At 45.9% G+C, this 19,132-nt stretch overlaps 1 protein-coding gene across 3 annotated transcripts in view; it reads right to left on the bottom strand.

The window, feature by feature from the left end:
- The window catches only part of MRAS (muscle RAS oncogene homolog), a 38,297-nt gene extending 35,160 nt beyond the window's left edge, over window positions 1–3,137 (bottom strand). For 2 of the 3 annotated variants that reach the window (XM_027637363.1, XM_027637365.1), the window contains exon 1: window positions 2,639–2,859. The gene's annotated coding sequence lies outside the window, so the exon portion shown is untranslated. Of the gene's footprint in view, window positions 1–2,638; window positions 2,860–3,069 lie in introns of those variants that run through there. The other variant, XM_027637364.1, reaches the window with a different exon arrangement.
- Window positions 3,138–19,132: the final 15,995 nt, after the last annotated feature.

The following is a 19,132-nucleotide window of genomic DNA, read 5'->3' as shown; positions in this document are numbered from 1 at the left end:
TGAGTAGTCATGGAGAAGTTACAATGCTAAGGCAAAAGCAGCTACACAAGGTGTAGGGGCACTGCACCCCAGCAGAGGCCCCACTGTAAAGGCTGAGTGAGTCTGAAGTGAGGAGCCACTGGGAGTGACAGTGTGGCTGAAGCAGTGACAACCAAACCAGGTAAAACCAAATTATTAAGACTGGTCCAGCTGAAGTCTGGAGCCTAAAACTTTCACAGGGCAGAGTGATTCATCCTAATGAACTGACTCACCTGGAGCCAGCAGGTCAGTAGGGATGCCAGGGTTGGCAGCTGTGGGTAGAGGTTCTTGGCTTGAATCCAGCCACAAAAAATATTTCCCATCCAAAGAAGGAAGATAAAAATGAAAGGGCAGAAATGAATGAAGCCAAACAGCTTTCCTCAAGGAGCTGTCCAGAATTAAGAGCAGGAGGGAGCAGAGTTTCTGCCCTAGTGGTCTCAACACCACCAGGAGCACATGGTGTGAGCTAAAGGGCCATGGAGGTCTCAGGTACAGGCACTGCTTCTGTTTGCAGTTAAAGAAGAGCCCACAGAAGAAACCACAGCATAATGTCAACAATAATGAATCATCACATCCATTTTTCCTATATGCACCTGCCCTTACGCTGCCATCATGTACTACTTTGCCAATGACAACACACAGGACTCATCCTCCTCCTTCCAGTCCCCAAATTCCATGTCTCTCTCAGTGCCAAAAAAATGTGTGAGGAGATGGAAGGAAGTCCTCTCTAACCACCAGATGATAGAGTTTTATTCCTCCTTAGGGTTAGCCTCAGGTCCAGTTTAAGAAAAAAACACCCAATGCAACACACACAAAAAACTCCCCCCATGAAGAAGACAAGTTTAGTTTCTGTAATTCTTAGTTCCAGCTTACAGAAACACCCATCAAAAACAATAAGTAGAACTGCCTCTCACATCATTTCTGAAAACTGGTGCTAAACCAGCTCTGATCCTGGTGCAGCTGCTCTGGTTCAGGAGTCATGCTGGTGGGGTGTTTGACCCTCTGCAATCTGGGCTATGTGCTCTATCATACAGGATATCTCCCGGAATGGAGGAGCAAAATCAAAGAAAGACAAATTGATGCAGAATTATAATATGAAACCCACCTGTTTTTCTATATACACTATTACTTCTAAGGAGATGCTGTCAGCTTTATGTTTTCAGACTCAAGTATATTGAAAGAGAGATTCTACCTCTCTTAGGCAGTCCAAGGCTATACTAGAGAGAGGTGGTTTTTTTAAAACTATTACTTCATAATTTCCTTGTCACACCCCTTGTTCTCTCTTATCTTTCTCACAGCCTTCTTAATTTAATAGACCTTGTTCTTGCAAAGCTCTTTACAAATTCAGAGCAACAGAAAGAACCTTTCATAAAGAAAAATGACAGGTTTAGGCCTTTGAAATGCATTTCTCGCATGCAGAAAGAGCCTGAGCTAACCAGATAACTTCACAGTGAAAATTCAGAAAGTAGCTCTATAGCCAGGTATGACCACAAAGTTGGTGTGTTTTTCTTAGTACCAGCTACTGCATGAACAACAGTTTCCAGATAAGACATACATAGAACATTTCAGTCAACAGCATCCCTTTAAGTCTGCAACCAAACTCCGAACTTAGATGACTTAAGCTACCTGAGGAGTTGGTGGCTTAGATTTTCATATTTCTGTAACATTACTATAGAACAGTGCCAGCTGACAGCGCTGAAGGGCTGCAGTTCCCTGCGCTGGGAAAAAGCCTCACACTGGGGTTAGGACTCCACTGTATGCTTTGCTCTTTAACAAAAGCCCAGTCTGACCTGCCGGTGTGAAGTCCCAATTTGTTGCCTAACGTGATCGGCTCGACAGGGAAGCTCACTGGAGCAGCGAAATGCAGGATGCTTGAGACTGGTCCACCCGAGGTCTAACACTTAACTTGCTCCTCAGCTTGCAGCCAGCGTGGCTGCATGTTAGTTTCTCTGCCTAGGAAGCAGCTCTTTCTACACTGTTTCTAGGGCTCTTGAGCCGTTGATTAAAACAAATAAACAAAAAAGCTACAAGTTTTCTTTCTAATCCCCAGCAATCCCAGTCACAAGAGTTGAAAAATCCTTGTCCTTCAACTGTGGTTCAGTTTGTTTTCTTAAAGCAGAGAGAAAAAAATAAAGTAAAAGTAAAGTAAAACCAGAAAAAACCCAGTACCTCCTTCTCTCCTTGTTTCTTCGTAATTGAAGACAGCATCTCTATCTTTCTTCTAAAAGTCTAGCAAACAACTCAAACATGTGAATATGGAAGCTTTCACTAAGTACTCAGTTGTCCAAGAGCAGTTTTAATGCAAGATAAGAAACCTCGCCATAGCCAGATCAGATCAGAAGACACACGGGGTAGGAAAGTAAAACATTATCGTAGCTCTGAATCCGTGGCGGGGTGGGGGGAACACCCCGATACAAGCAAAATCCTAACCCTCAACTTACAAAAGACCTTCCATTACACAGAGTAACTCAGAGCGACCCCTCTTCTCAGCGCGCACACCCAGAAGACACGGACCCCATAGCATTCCGAGCACTGCGCCATACACTCCCTTTTCTTCCCAGCGTTCGACAGGGAAGCCCCCCGGGGCCCGCAGCCCACCCGCAGCACGGAGCCCCCGTACCGTCCGTCCCGCGTCCGGCGCTGCTGCGAGCGGCGGCTCCGCGGCCACGGCCGGCGACAGCCCTTCCTTCGCGACACCGAGCCCTGGCCAGGGAAAGCGGCGGTGCCCGGGGCGCGCTCTTCCCGGCCCGGGGGCTCATGCCAGAGCGGGGCGCCGCATTTCGGCAGGAATCGCTGTGGGGAGAGGAGAGGAGAGGAGAAGAGGCGAGGGGGAAGCCCCGCCGCGGTCACCGCCGGGTGTCACGGCGGTCCCGCCCCTCCCGCGGGCTTGTCACGCGTGGAGCGCTGCGAGTGGCGTGGCGCTGTCCCGCACCCCGCGGGGCAGGGGCGGCACGAACCGCGGGTTATTGTTCGCCTGGCTGTGTCCGCCCCGCGCCGCTCACAGAACAGAACAGAACAGCCCCGCACCGAGCCCGCTCCCCGCCCGCTCACCCGGGCTGCGGGACGCGTCCTCAGCGCCCGCCCCTGCCCGCCGAGAGGCGCCCGCGGCCGGGCAGCGCCGCCGGCCCCCACCCGCTCTCGCCCCGGCGGCCGCGGCAGCGCAGCCTGCGCCGGCCATCCCTTATATCGCCGCGGCGGCTGCTATAAATAGCCCGGCCCCGCCGCCGGGGGCCGGGCCGGGCGCCGCCGGAGGGGGTTTCGCGGCGGTGCGAGGACCCGCCATCACCTGCGGCTCGGCGGCAAGGACGTGTCTGTCACTTTGGACCCGTGTCGGTGCCGCTCTCCGGCGGGCGCGGGCGGCGGGGCGGCTCCCGGGGGCCCGGGCCCGCCGACCCCCGGCGCGGCAATGGGCCCGTCCGCCGCCGCCGCCGCGTTAAGGTGGAACCGCGGGGCGGGAGCGGCCGCGGCACCTTAAGCCGCTGGGGCCGGTCCTCGGCGCGGCTCTCCCCGGCCGGCACCCCTGGCCCCGCGGGGCTGTGGCTGAGGGGGAGCGGAGCGACCCTCCGGGCCGTGGGGGTTTGTGCTGCCGCCAGGAAACGAGGAGGAGGAGGAGGAGGAGGAGAGTGAACAGCCGGTTCTCTGCCTGATGGACGGGGCAGCAGCCGGAGGGCACGGGATGATACAAACGCCGTTCATGTCACATGAGCACAGCACACACTGAGCCTTTGAGAACCAGCTGCTGTACGCACACCAGCCCTACTCCCACCACATTTCCCCCTCCCACCAAGCCTCATCGACTTTTATAGCAATAACAGAATTTGCATTTAATACATCGGAGCTCATCCTAGATGGGATTCTGGGAACATGTGTGCAGTGATTACTTTTCCTACTTCTCCTTTGTGCTTTTGGCTGGTACTGGGAGACAGAACCAAAGCATCACTTCACATCTCACCTGTGGGCTCCTTTGCCACCTCACACCTTGCATCAGAGATGAGCAAAAGTCCTGCTCCCGCGTGGGCATGCACTCACTGACACATGCTGCCCTCACAGAGGAGGCTGGCAATGCCCATGTGGGAATAATCCATGGAGTAAGGATGGGCCCATGTACTACCATGGAATTATCTTGGGCACAACCCTACAGAGAGCTCAGGGACATGCCAAGCGCCCAGAGCATCTCAGAGAGCTACATTTAGGCACCTGCTGATTTACCTTGCTGGGTCAGGTCCTGCCTCCTTGCTGGTGTGCAAAGAAAATGTACATTTGATATGGTTCTTAAACATAAGCAAACAGCCCCAGCTCCCCTCCTGTGCCAAATTAGCATTAAGTACACTCCACTGCTCTCCCAAAAGGTACTACCCGAGGCAGTCTGGTCCCACACTGCAGCATGCATGAAACAAGACAGCCTCCATGCTATCTTTCCCACATAAGTAAGAGGCAGAGAGGAGCACGCTGCCATTTCACAAACAAGATACACAAGTGTCTGCCTCAAAATCTGCACTTGTCCAGCGGCATGGGGGAGGTGTGAGGGAGCAGACCCACAGCAAGCTACCATAGCACACCTGGCTGTGGCCCCCATGACTGCTGACCCTGCGTATTCTCCACTAATCTCACCCCATCCAGAGACACAGGAGACATGTCCAGGACGACTCCCACAGGCTTTCCCAACCAAAGTGTGGGATAGAGATGTTTTGTTCACATAAATCAACAGCTGGGTCTGTAAGACGTGTTTGTCAACAAGAGTCATATATTTAGACCTGAATTTGGTGTGAAACTCAGCTTCTCTGTTGGCTACAAATTTTCCTTCTAGTACAAAAGAGTCTCCTCAGTTTGCCAGGGCAGATTGGGATGGAGGGGGACTTCCCAGGGCAGTGCAGCGATGGAGGTGACTGGCTACGAGGAATCTGGTTTTTGCTATCAGCACATCTTGCCACCAGTGGGGGCAGAACTGGCAAAGCTGCACACAGGTTATTTATACACCCTTGAAGTGTGGAAATGTCACTAACTGCTGCAGGGACATCAGTCTGGGACTGGTAGGTCAAAGATTTCAGGTTTAGATCTTTAAATCTGAGCATCTTTGTATTTGGGCATCTTAAACAGATTGCCCTTCAGAGCAGGCACATTTCTGCTTCTGAGGAGATAACTGCATTTGCAAACCAAGCCCAATATTCAGACACCCAAACCCCCAAACCTGAAGATCTCTGATGCATTTCATACCAAAGTCTGTAACATTTGAGAGGAGAAGCCCATGGCCTAGTTCCTGTATATCGGGTATCCAGGCTATTCGTCAGTTCTCAGTAGCCTTCCTATCCATAAGAAATACTACAGTTATGTAAGGAGGAAAGCCAAAAAGTCCTCTTTCAATTCCAGCCAGTATCTGGAGCAGCATTAAATTTCTTGTAGTGTGTATTCATTAACAACATTGCTAAAGGGGAATTGCTGCTGTGGTTGAGCGCTTATACAATATAACTCCTATTTAAGTGCATTTTTGTATCCTGCTGAGTCACCCCAAGGAGCCCTCAAACAAAACATCACGTTCAGTTTGACAGCAGAGGCAGAGGCATGAAGAACTTCCCCTTTACCAGCCCTCCCTGGGGGGATGTGAGTGCAGGATGGGCGACGCTTCAAACTGTGGAACCAAATGCAAAGCTAAAAGAAAAGAGTGTCTTAAAATTTCAGCCAACATTTCCCCCCATACAAATTTAAGCACATGACATTTCCAGTCTGTTTCAGCTTCAGTGAATAGATTAAAGTGACCATACAGTCTCTGAACTGCTCAGGTCACATTGTACTTCAGGCAAGCTCCCTCTAAATCAGAGGACACATTATTTATATAGCATAATATTTCACTATTAGGTCCAAATGAATGTGGCTGTTTATTATCCCATATTAAAGCTGAGTGGGTTAGTGCAGCATAAGCCTTTTAGCTTGTTTTGCTGCCAGCTGTCTTTTGGGCTGCTGGGGACAATTCCCTTGCCCCAAGTCTTTAGCAGGCAGCTGCAAGCACAAGGGCTTGCACAGCACTACAGCAAGGCAGGGATTGTTTGCACCAAAAAAAAGGTAATGTTTTCTCTGCAGGAACAGTGCAAGAGGTAGGATTTTTGTCTGTGCAGTTCCTGCCAGTGCCACGTCCCTGCAGGGAAATTAGAAGATGGAGATGGGGTTTGAGAGGATGCAGTGGTTGTCTCATGAGCTAATCCAAGGTGCTGCTGGCATCACTGCCTGGAGGGCAGCTGGGTTGTGCTAGAGAAGGGAGCTCTACCTGGCTGCACCCTGCAGAGGTGTATGCACCATTCTACATTGTGTCAGATCCTGCTAGAGCACAGCCCCATAGGCTTGACCCTTGGTGTTGGATTTGGAGAAGAGCGCAAGGAGACCAAAGCCTGAATGCTGTCTGATGGTTCAGCCTCAAACGAGCTGCAGAGAAAAAAGTTGAGGTGCTCCTACCACTGCCAGTTGGCTCCAAATCTGAAAGAAACCAATATAGTAGCTTTGCTGTCACTGTAAGTACAGTTGGACAGAGGTAGCAGATCACTACTTCCAGCTATGGATGAGCAATTGCTGTGCATCTATGGACTAGGAACGATGAAGCTATAAAATAGACATCTTTAACAGCTGAGATTGATTTCACTGAGTTTCTCTAGTGCTTGGCACAAACCACGGTAAAGCTACTTAGCAGTAGAGGACATCTAGTGATATTCACATGCAACTACAGAAACATGACAAAAGTTCACATGTGACTGCTTCAGAGCCAGCGTGGCTAGAGATGGGACATGGTGTAGCTCTAACAGCTGCAGGAGGGTTGGGACAGGCTGACCATGAGCACCCTCTATAAACAGGTCACAAAGGAAAAACCTCCTGAAAGGTTTTATGCATAGAGAACATACAGTGAGGGCACAGAGAGGAAGCTCAGGGGAACTGGTGGTGCTGCACGTTTTAAGGAGACATTACAGGGAAGTTCAGTGCTTTTATTTCTACAGCAAAGACCATGTAAGCAGGGATACAGAGATTAACATCAGTCATTTTCTTTCAGGAGTCTTTTCTCTTATCTCAATTTGCCTTTCATGTGACTCATCCTGAGCACACAGTGCAAACAGCTTCAAAATCAAGATATTTTTTCTCCTCTAGTACGAGAGATCAACCCTTTCTTCATACCCTTTTGCAGCCTACTGCTCTCTGTTCTAGGAAGGATGCATAGAATACTTCCCTCCTCCAGGTTATTTATAACAGGAGATTCTCTAGAAATATTTTTCAGGACATATTCCAGGCCTAGGATGAGGAATTTGGCTGCAAAACAAAGAGACTGCCAATTTGGTTTCTAGAAAGGCAAGGTTCAGCAGAGCTTTATAAAAGAACACACTTCCCTAGGGAAATAGACTCATTTTATCTGACACTTCCCTTGAATGGAATTATTCCCATTAAGATCACCATTGATTTAGGAGTACAGGCTTCACATTTGAGGTCTCACCATCTTGCACTTACTTCCATGTCAGATGCACTCAGTCTACACGTTTTGAGGAAAGGTGAGACTTTATTAGTCCTAATAAAACACAAGGAAATTAAGTTTCTGCTGGCCAGATTAGAGCCTTGGAAATAGCTGTGCAAAACCCTGTGGCTTAGCTGCCCAAACTGGCTTTAACTCAGCAAATAGGGCTATTAAACAATGGCAGCAGACCAGACAACGTTGATGGGTGCAAGCAGAGAGTGACCACAGCATCAGTTGCCAGACAAGACTTTGTTTCCTACAGAATCATTTCTCTGGGCTGAATTGCATGCTAAAGGCCTGATCCTGGTCACTCTTGCAATGAGAACTGAGTATGAATCTGGTGTGCAGAGATATCTACTCAAAATGCAAAGGGTGATATTGAAAGGCCACAGAGACACAGGCAAAAGAACAGAGGAAAAGGCTGTATTAGCTAACTGCAACAACTGTTGGTTCTTGTGCCCTTCATGCATTTATGTTATTTATCAATGGACTCTATATTTAGCAATCATAAGACCAGAGGGTGGAGTAGCCCCAGCTCTTTGCTGGCAAAGGGGCTGTCCAGAGGGCAGCTGGTGGCTAGCAGAGACTGGCATAGCTCTGAGAGCTGCACAGTAGCTGCTCATACAAGGCAGGAGTCATTTCTCCAGCACACTGAGTCATTGTAGGAAGGAGACCAAATCTTACCCAATTTCCGAAAGCAGATCAGTTCTAAGCTCTCTTGTGATGAAACAAAAGCTGGCAGAGCACATGCTGTTATGTAGCAGGCAGGGAGGCCACTTGAGACACATTCAGGAGATCTTCATGTGAGCAGCAGTTGAAGGACACTTCAGAGGCTGAAAGCTGCTGGTGTTGAACAGGGACGGCACAGTGCAGCTGCTTCAGTACTGGAGAGCCACAAATTAATGTATGATGTGAGTTTTAAGGCAGAGGAGATGAGGAAATCAATGATGAGACAAAAGGGGAGATAGTGCCAGATGAAGCCCGATGACGACATTTCCAGGCAATTTGTTCACACTGCTGGGTGAGCTGCTTGGGGAGAGATGGAACAGATTAGAGATGACTGCATGTACTTTGCCCAAGAGCAAGAGGGCCTTGGTGACTGTGCAACTTCCATGCAGAAATATTAATAACTGTTTCTCCTAACTACCAAAGCATTAGCTCCAGCAGATTTTACCAGTTGTGCATGTGAAAAGGCAATTACTTTCCCTCTTAGAGTTTTCATGTGAGGGGTGTACAATGTTAGTCAGTTACATGTTCACTCACCAACACAGTCTGATGAAAAAGGCAGGCTCTTGGGGGAATATGAACCTGACGGGTTCGTGTGTCAATCAGAACTGTAGCAAAATTTAGCTATGAAAATCATATTCGAAAAGATACTGTGAATTCCATTTTACTGAAAAAAGAATTACGAGGGCTCCTTATGTTGCACCGACAGTCCAAAAGCAGTTGTGTGGCACTAACCTGCAGAAATATGAGAGTGAACAGGAAGAAAAACTACGTAATTTGTCTAGTTAATATCTGGTTATTGCTCAGGTTTCTGGTTGGATATTCACCATGCATCAAGAGCTAAGGCAACAGAATTAAAACACAGGAGAAAGACAAATGGCCTGGACTGCTGCAAGGCATGAAGACAGGACATGACAAGTGGAAAGCGATGTAACTTTTAGCATTGTTTCAGTTTTAATGATCTCAGTTTCAAACGTAGAAGAGAGCTGATCTTCCTGGAGTGCTTGAGCTTTGGGCAGGTCTGTTCATCACCCCATCTGAGATGCAGCACCAGGGTGCTCTGGAGCATGCCGTGTCTTAGTCTGTGACTCCAAATACAAATCAGGGAACACACATTGAGAAATAATATTGGGAGAACTGTAGCAGCTGCAGTTGGTGGTGGCTCTGTCCTGCTATTCTCTAGAACCTCCCTACAAGTTATTTATTATTCCTAACCTCATTTCAACCATCTTATCCAGTGACCTCCTGTATCTTTTGGGCTGCTTCAATATGGTTAGAACATAGGACAGATGATCCCCAGGAGAAGATGCAAGACAGGGTTAGTATGGAGACTAAGAAACACAGGCCCAGGATTTCCTAGATCTCTGTCCTTGCACCTGGAGCTTATTTCTGCTCTGCTGCAGTCAGGCCATAGATGTATGCACAAGTGCTGTGTGTGGGTGACTCTGCCCACAAGCTCTAGAGTCGGCAGGGCTGTTCTGCCCTCCCAGTTACTGAGGGCAATACCTTAATAAAGAAGTTGAGCTTGTAATGGCTGTCGAACCTACACTGAGACAGGGAACCTGCTCTTTACTTGTCCTTATTCACTTGTATACAGAGCAGAATGTTGTAAACAGAGCTATAAATACTCCTGTGCCCACTGCATGCTCGAGGTCAGAGCAGATCAGCATACCAATTCCTTCTGGCTTTGAAAATAAGCTATGAATCAATGCATTCATTGGAGGCGGGGTGTCCCTGGAATGAGGCTGATGGTGCTGCTCCAAAACATTGGCATTCTGGGCAGGAGCACTGTAGAAAACAAGGTACATGGTAGTGAACAGCACAAAGGAGGACACAAAGCAGGCAGGTCCCTAAAGCCCACCTTTGGACAGAAGTAATTCATCAAGGCACCTGGATGCCAAATCTGGAAATACCTGGTGGCTCAAGGAAATATTTATAACCCTTTGAATGGCACTGACCTGTCAGGTTATGTTTTGGATCTCTCTGCTACATCTCAGCCTCTGTGCTCTCCCTGTGAAACTCATTTTGTAAACAGCAAAGATGAGAGGATGGGAACTGACCTGGAGGTGGAAAGCCAGACCTCAGCCCTAGGCAGGACAGCCTGATCTCACTGCCAGCACATCAGTTACCACCCTGCAAGCACAGAGAACTCAGTCAGGAAGGCAGAATGATTCCTACTTAATATTGCCAAGAGAAAAAACTAATGCTCTTCAAATTCCTTCAAGCCCAAACTCCCCACATAGGGAAAAGACTTTGGATCTAGAATCCAGCTTTAGATTAATCCAGCCTTAGTGAAGCATGTGGATGATGGTTCACCCTCCCTACATCCTTTGTTGGAAACCCCTGTAGTTACAGCTAGAAGGGATGTACCCTCTGAACCCACCTTGGATGTCCCCTGAGGGGAGACAGTTCTCTGATTTCTGAAAGATAGTTTTATGTGGAAAGAACAACCATCTCCAGTAAATTCTTGACACTATTGGCCCAAAGACTACAGTAGCCAATGAAGCTGATAAAGGATCTATAGCACAAGTCTTATGGGGAGTGGCTGAGGGAGCTGGGGTTGTTTAGCCTGGAGAAAAGGAGGCTCAGGGGTTACCAAATCACTTTCTACAAACTACCTGAAAGGAGGTTGTAGCAAGGTGAGGGTTGGCCTCTTCTCCCACGTAACAAGTGACTGGATGAGAGTAAATGCCCTCGAATTGCACCAGGGAAGTTTAAGACTGGATGTTAGGAAAAATTTCTTCACTGCTAGGGTGGTCATGATGCTCATGAAGTGGTGGAATCACCATCCTTGGAGATATTTAAAAGAGGTATAGATGTGGCACTTAGGAACACAGTTTAATGGTGGTCTTGGCAGTGCTTGGCAGTTAGTGGTTTGACTCAATGATCTTAAGACATCTTTTCCAATCTAAACAATTCTGTGATTTTTGTAGAAAAGCATTTCAGAGAGACTCTCCCTTGGAGTTTCCTTCTGATTAGTATTGTTCTTCTACTCCTCCTTACCAACTTTACAAAGATTTCTGTGTCTGAATAACATTTTTGGTCCACTGCCTGTTGCAATCAAAAAACCCTTTCTATTGACTTCTGGGACAGTCAGGCCAAGCTATTAGTGAAACATAAAAGCGTTTGAACCCCACACTACTGGGACTGTGTGTGTAAATGGCATTACTTGCCTCCTCCTGTGGTTGTTCATAGGATCAGGACACAAAGACAGCCTGTCTTTTGGAAGCTGCCTTTCCTTTAGAAACCTGTTTACCTTTCTATCTCATAATGACAGTGAGAAATCCTTAAGGGTTTTCTAACTCCCATTGCCAGCAGAGAGCCCCAGCAGGCAAAGGTTTTGTCAGACAGCATATTAATGAAACAGAAAACATGACCTGAATTTTTATAGCTTGTGCTTAGCAGGTCATTTACTTGTCATGAAAAGGGACATTTTGCATTGGTTGCCAGTAATAGCTTCAGAAAAGCAAGCACTTAGCTCTCACGTTTAATTCTCCTGAGGATGAAGGGTGAGAGGAGGAGCCCTGGAGCTGCTCCCCACCCCACACTGGGATATCCCAACTATGCTGAGCACTCTTCTAAAATTTTCTTGAAGGAAGAGAGATGGTTGTGTGACCTTGGTAGTGAAGCCCACACACAGGGCCAAGCTGTGTCCTGGATCATGACTCAGAAGTGTTTCTCAGCCTCGCATCCCACGAAGCAGCAGCATAGCTGAGCAGCTCTTTGCACAGCTGAGCTTGCCATTTTCTGGCTAGTCAAGTTAGCTCTCCCAGTCAGGGCTGAGTCACTAGATCCAGGCTAAAATTATAATGCCGTAGCTGTGGGGTGGTTTTCACAAGCTGGAAGGTCAGGCTTTCCTCACTATGCAACGAGAACAATGAGGCAAGCTAATGCCCTCAGAGATTAGGAAGATGTTCTTAAATGGTGTCTGTATCCAAACTAGTTATGTACCAGCTAAAAGGTACATGAGCTGGGCACAAGAGCAGTCTAGACCTGTGCCAAACTCAAATCATTAGCTGAAGTGTTGGTAAGTATCTTCAGCCTCTGCAGAAGGGACACAAGGGCATAGTTCTCTCCTCATCTCTCCCAAAAACAAGTGACAGGACAAGAGGAAATGTCCTCAAATTGCAATAGAGAAGGTTTAGATCGGATATTAGGAAAAATTTCTTCACTAAAAGGGTTGTCAAGCACTGGAAAAGGCTGCCCAAGGGAGTGGTTGAGTCAGCATTCCTGGAGGCATTTAAAGGAGGTGTAGATGCGACACTTAGGGACATGATTTAGTGGTGGCCTTGGCTGTGCTGGGTTAATGGTTGGACTCAATGATCTTAAAGGTCTTTTTTGACCTAAAAAATCCTATGATGATATAAGCTTCAAATAATAAAAAGGGTTAGGATGAACCTCCTCATAGGACCTTTGAGCACCTTTAGCAGCTCCTGTACTGTGTGAGACATGACACTTCCTCAGTGATTTCAAGTCCTGCATTTTGAGTGTGCAATATTCTCTGTGTCTCATGGAGAGACTTTAAATCTAAGGCTAGAAATGTTTGTGATTTCCTTAAATGGGAAAACTTCAGACTTCCATGGAAAACCCTAGGGACTAGGTAATCTCTGTGGTTGGTAGAGATTGCTTTGCTCTTCACCCAGTATCTCAGTGTTTTGTCTCAGCCTTGCATTTCTTGTTGTCCCTGTTGCCATAAACCTCTTCAGCACCTCCTTCTTGATGCCTTCAATTGGCTGAGTCCTTTCCAAAGAAGCATACTAAAGACTGCTGAAGAAAAAGAAAGCAGCACTGCAATATTGTTTCCAGCTCTCTAATGATTCCCTGTATATATATCCAATATCTTCTCCCTGTCCTTAGACCCCTTTCCTTGACACTAGGGTGTGAACATTTGTACACTGTGCAACAGAACAGGACAAAGTCACAGGCTCCTGGAAAGGCTTGTTGGAAGGGACCTGTGGAGGTCTGTAGTCCAGCTTCCTGCTCAAACTGGAAGTTATTGCCAACACTAGAGCAGTCAGCTGTGTTTTTGAGCCTGGATACAGCTGTAGTGTGTTAATTACTGCCTGCTGCACTCTCACATACATGAGCTATACGACTGTTGGTCAATGGCAACAAAATTGGATCACAATATTATTCCATTCATTCCTTCTGTTCCTACAGCTTACTTCTAAGTCTTGCTGTCATCTGTGATCAATTATCTATTAATGAACTAAGATCATATGCCCATTTTTTTGGAGGGCAATGAAGCTAAGGGCTGGTGGTTTCATGCCCTCACCAATTAGTAGCACTAATCACTGATTAGTAGTTCATCACTGATTGCTGAAGAGCCCTTTGCTCCGAAAGAGCCAGGTGTCAGAAAACCATCCTCACCAAGAGGTGGACTCTACTCTCAGGAGCTGAAGCAGACCAAGCGTTGGTTAGGACACATGACTGTGTGAGGTAGGAGACAGGAGTGCTGACAAATAATAAATGCTGACACTGCTCTAACTCATGTAGTTCCACATGCTTCATCACACATTTTTGTCTCGATGAAAAAATCCACAAATTGGTCAGGCTGGTCTGACTGATGCCTTTCACACACAAGCCATCAAACTGCCAGACCTGACCCTCTGCAGGGTCTTTAAGATCCTGGTATCAAATTCTATTCGCCAGGAGAATCATTGAATTACTGAATGCACTCAGTACAGAAGATTTAATAAGGGCACGAAAAAGCTACCAAGAAACAGAGATCATGACCCTGCTTCTGCTAAACCAGTTTAATTTAAAAATAAAATTCTCTAAAGAAAAATTTGAAGTCTTGTAAACAAGACTAGCATGGTTCATCAGATTAATTACAGGACAGAGTGCATTTCAGATATTGATCTGGGTCTGGAAGGGATTTAATAAGATTAGTAGGGAGTTACTAGGACAAGATGGAGATATTCATCTAGTTCATAGCTTTGCTGAAGTCAGGGTACTTAGACGAGACAGAACTGCAGACCTTTAAAATCCCCAAGCATAATCTACCAGCTGTTTTACCAACATCGGTAAATCAAGCCTCACTGGGAAATGGGAAAAAAAAGGCTCTTTGCTCCATTGTTTTACAGGTAGTTGATGGAAAACCTTCAAACAAAGCAAATTTAAGAAGGAGACAACCTACTTGCAGCTCAGTGAATCTGGCAGGCATTAGATCAGGTCACAAACAAACTGAAGCTCCTTACTCAAAAAACGACTGTCTTGAAATGGAAAGTCACTAAAATTGCCATCATGGTTGGTACAAGTTTGCTCCTTCTTCAGTGCTTCCCGAAGAGGAGCTGAGTTTGGAACAGCTTCAAAGGCAGACTAATAATTTCAGCCTGAAGAGTCACTGCTTGACCAGCATCCATGCACCACATGGAGACCTTATGGGGATGCTGCTGGGATTGTACTGCTCTTCATACTTCTTCTGCTTGCTGCCAAGTTTCGGTAAAAGTGGACTATTTCTTTTCTGAAGGAAATCAATGATATGTTGCCTTAGTGAGGAAGGACTAAGCCCTTCACTCCACATGCCCTCACTCACCAGGAGTGGGTGGTGTTTATGGAAGGCCAAACATTTTTGCAAATACCTCTTTATAAGAAGCAAAGCTGATGGTCTCAGGTTTCAGTGGAAGCCTGCTGAAGAAGGCTGCTAATGCTCTAAGAGGCTCTACTTGAATACAGTTGCATGAATGCATGGAAAGCTGCTTGCTGTGTTGAGGTTCCACCTCACCCTCTGTACATTTCCGCTCCAAAATCCATTTGGATACAGGATGATGTTGCTCGCACAGGTCTTTATATCTGAGGACATTATCTTTTGAATTATGCAACAGTCTGAGTTCCAAAGGAATAATGCAAATGGTTTGAGTACATGGAGGTAGTTTGCACTGACAAGAGGTTAATTTGATCTAAAGAGATGCTTCAGTATGCTGCAGTAATTCAGATTGCATGTTAATTCCATTCTTAGCCTCTTCTCTGTTGAAAGCGTTTGCCCAAAATTTCCAGTAGTCTATATCAACCATGTACCTTTAGAAAATAGAAGCTGCCAGTTCATTTCAAAACCAGCTGTCAGGTAATGTAAGTTTTTACACAGGCCTCAGCCAAGATCCAAATCAGCAAGATTAGCAATAAATGGTTCTGAAGTGGGCTACTAGCTGGGATCCACTCATCTGTTCCCCCTCAGCTGTGCAAAGCAGTTACATAACTTGAGCGCCTGAGCAGTGTTTCTTTAGCAGGGAAGCCACAGAAAAGAGCAGTCCAAGTGCCATACTTGAAACATTTAAGAACTTATCATAAAAGACTATGAGGACAATGCAGTCACTTGCAGAAAGAAAATAAATCCCTGTCACAGGGACAGGGGGACCTAGTTCAACCACGGATTGTGGAAAGTGGTCTGGGCTATTCATGAGAGATTTTCCCTTCTTTCACTGCTGGAAGATGGCATAAGCAATCAAGTGCATTGATCATTGCCTAGAAGTGGAGATCCACTAACAGGAGTGGAAAATCTAAGACTCAAGAAAAGCTGATGTTGATGTGTGATGATATATGGGTACTGAGTTTTAAAATGCTGCAATTAGAAGGAAAACCTCTGAGGAAAGCAGAAAGTGACATAGTAGACTGAAAATAAAATACTTGGAAGAGTTCAGACTCAGACACAGAATAAAGGGATTTCAGGAGCTGACACACCACGTGTACTTCAGTGATCAGAAAAAAGCTACAAATAAAAGTAATCATTCCTTTGTAACTTGTACTTTTCTTCGGGAGTGAAGACAAAAAGGAAGCCTGACTCTCAATTGTATTGGGGAAAAAAACATCTGATTGTATTCCCCTCTTAAGAAACTAAGCTAACAAGGGATTTAGATTTTAAAGGAAGAAAGATGATCCTCTTTACCTTCAGATTAAATACCTAACAATGGCACTTCTCCCCGTAGTGCTTAAAATCTATGGAAGTGCTCACATGTACACTAAATTCACAGAAGTCAGACCTCAGAGGGAGAGACTGCTCAGGCTGGGTAAACATCAGCAGTCAGGTTCCCCCTCCTCCCCAAAATCTCCTCTCTCCGCCTCCCACTTGCCTTTTCAGCTTTGATGTGAAATCACCATTTTCAGGATGTGTTCTTGGAAGCTCACAATCTGATTTTGGGGGAAATCCTCCATCCATGATAAGCTGTTTCCATGGGGATTAAATATTTCAGTTTCATTTTTGTGCTGGGAGCTTCTATAGAAGATTTACTTGCCAGTTTTCATGCTGCTAAAAAGATAAGGAAAATATCACCATGACAGAGGTCAATCTATATTCCCTCTTCTATACTCTACCTTACTGGCTAGGGTAAAGTATGGCATATCAAAGCTGCTTGATTCTGTATGACAAATCCAAACATTTTATCATTATGGAATAATCTCAATACACAAATGAATGAGAAATATGAAGAGATCAATTTGAATAGGTTCAAGTTCCCCAGTCCCTACTAACATTCCAGAAGAGGCAACAGAAAAACAACCCCCTAAACCCAATCAGTCTGGAAAGCAATCTGACAAAACAAGTACTAGGGACATTTCTAACCAGGGATTTCCCATTTGCCTTTTATTTTACTAATGATAACTAGCCCCAACCTGAATATTATAGGTATGCAAGATGCCCAGTGCATCTTTATAGGTATGCAAGTGCCCCTTACCAGGGCAGGGAGGAGGGAAGCCTCTCAGCTGCACCTTTTATACCTGGAGTCACTCCACCTGTGCCTGAAAAGGCTGAACAGTCTGGGCCATATCCTTTATACCGACAGAAGAGCTCCTAAGTTGTACATAACTTTGCAGTGTCATATTATTGTTAAAACACGTCTCTTTGATGCAGTTTTTCCTCTGCTTCCTAGAATACAAAATCATTTATAAAAGCAGCGTGTCCCATTTCAGTACGGACTACATATCTCCTGATTGCAAAACAGATATTTGTGTAGCTTGGCAGGGTTGTGGTCTTGCTCCACACTTGCCTATTTGCACAAGTCTGAATTGAGACTAAATTCTCACATCTTGGGCATCTCCTTCACATGTTCCCAAACTTGGTCACTGAAAACAGCTGTGACGTCTGTGGGTCAAACTCTGCTTTGCTCTTGTCTCCTCAGATGGGCCATCTGAGAAGTCTAACTATCATTCCACTCTTGGAGCAGTGTCCCATCAGGAAGCACGGATCCAAACTGTTCAACAGCAGAGACAGAGCAGACACAAGCCAGCAGGCAACTGAGCCGTGCAACAGCCTGAAGCTGAACAGTCATGTGGCTCAGATGATGCCCATATGTGTCCTTCTTCAGGGCAACTCTGCAATGCAAGTGCCGTTGCTTGTGCCATATCTGGAAGGACCCTACTTAAAAATGATGATGTGGGACACCATCGGATTATAATCAGAACCTAAAGGATTTGTGATAGTCCTGGAGCTGATCAAACAGTGGTCAGAGAAGTTATTTCCTGCAGAAATACCATTTTCTGTTGAAAAAGCATGTGTGTATGCTTTGGGGGGAAACCTCAAAGAAGGTTTCATCCAGAATTCTCATGCTTTCACTAGCTACCTCCAACAATTTTAACCTCAACGCTTTCCAGGAGTAAAAAATCCACAAAAGTTGACAACAACAAATATTAAAGAGATCCTCCTGTCTGTCTTTCTCCCCTCTTTCACATTAAGAATGGGAAAAGAGTGAAAGGTGTTTTCCTGATACCTGTGATGGTGAGTAACCTGCAAGGGATATGAGACTTTAAGCAAACAAAGAAAAGACTTATCCCTTCCCTACATCTACCTCTCTGGGAACCCAGCTGCAAAGTCTGTCCACCTTTTTGTTGTCAGATAACACTAGCCTTTAAGGTACTCAGATGCTGGGTTTGGACACTGAAGAGTAAGCAAGCGCTCCATGAGCTAATTGGAGCGGCGAGGAAAACGGAAGGGAAAATCCTTGCTTCCAGCTGTTTTGTTGTGTGTTGGCTCATTCGTTTAGTGATTTATAATTTGTTGCTGGTGAAGCAAACCAGAGCTGCTGCCCATTGGTACCACATGAAGAGCAATGGGGAAAAGCTCCCTCTGTAGTCTGACTCTGACACAGACCTTCCCGTTGCTGCTTCTTGGGCCCAAGAATATTTGCAACACACTGCCTAAAGGCTGAATTTGACACTGTTTTTCCTTTTAAAGTAGCTTTAAAGCCACTTCTTTCTATTTAGCAAGTATTCTTCAAAGAAATCTGGTTCTCAAATTCAGCTTGTAAAATTAATGTCACCATTTCCCTCAATCCCTGTTACCAGCTGGAGTAAAATATCCAGGCTGTTTTCTTGATTAAAAGGTTGTTGCAATCAGCAATGAATGAACAACTGTTCATGAGGGTAAAATTGAAAAGATTCCTGATGGGAGCACATGAGCTGTTACAAATTTTTCCATGCTGAGCTTTCAAAATAATTATAGTAACCCTGCATAATTTGGCCTAGTCTTTATTGTATTCCACATCAAACTAAAGCCAATAATGGTTATTTTTGAAATAGCACTATTCCTTCAGTACAAGTCACCCAAATAGAATCAGTTCTCTCAGTGCATTTTCTGCAAAGATGTACAGTGTTATTTACAGCTACACAGAAAATTGGCCCATTGACGAAGTTCTCTCTCTGGTGCCATGAATATCAGGCTCTGCTGTAAGAGATTTGCTTAGTTAAATGTAGTGGGTATTTCCCACCTAATACACTAGTGACAGCCCAAACCTTCCAGTTGCTTTTGGTCTACACCCTGGAGAAATATATGGTCTTGTTTTTTCAGCTCTGGTCCTAATCTTGCACACAAAACTTGCTCTGCCACCCACCTCCCAATGCCCACAAACTGGATCCTAACAATTCATAAGAAAAGGGATCAGGTTAAAGGCCTCTGTCCTGATATTTGTCTGGACA

This window comes from Corapipo altera, unplaced genomic scaffold, assembly GCF_003945725.1.
Source record: "Corapipo altera isolate COAL_440 unplaced genomic scaffold, ASM394572v1 45, whole genome shotgun sequence".
NCBI lineage: Eukaryota > Metazoa > Chordata > Aves > Passeriformes > Pipridae > Corapipo > Corapipo altera.
The sequence above is the reverse complement of the archived record's forward strand: the minus strand, read 5'-3'. Positions and strand labels throughout refer to the sequence as shown.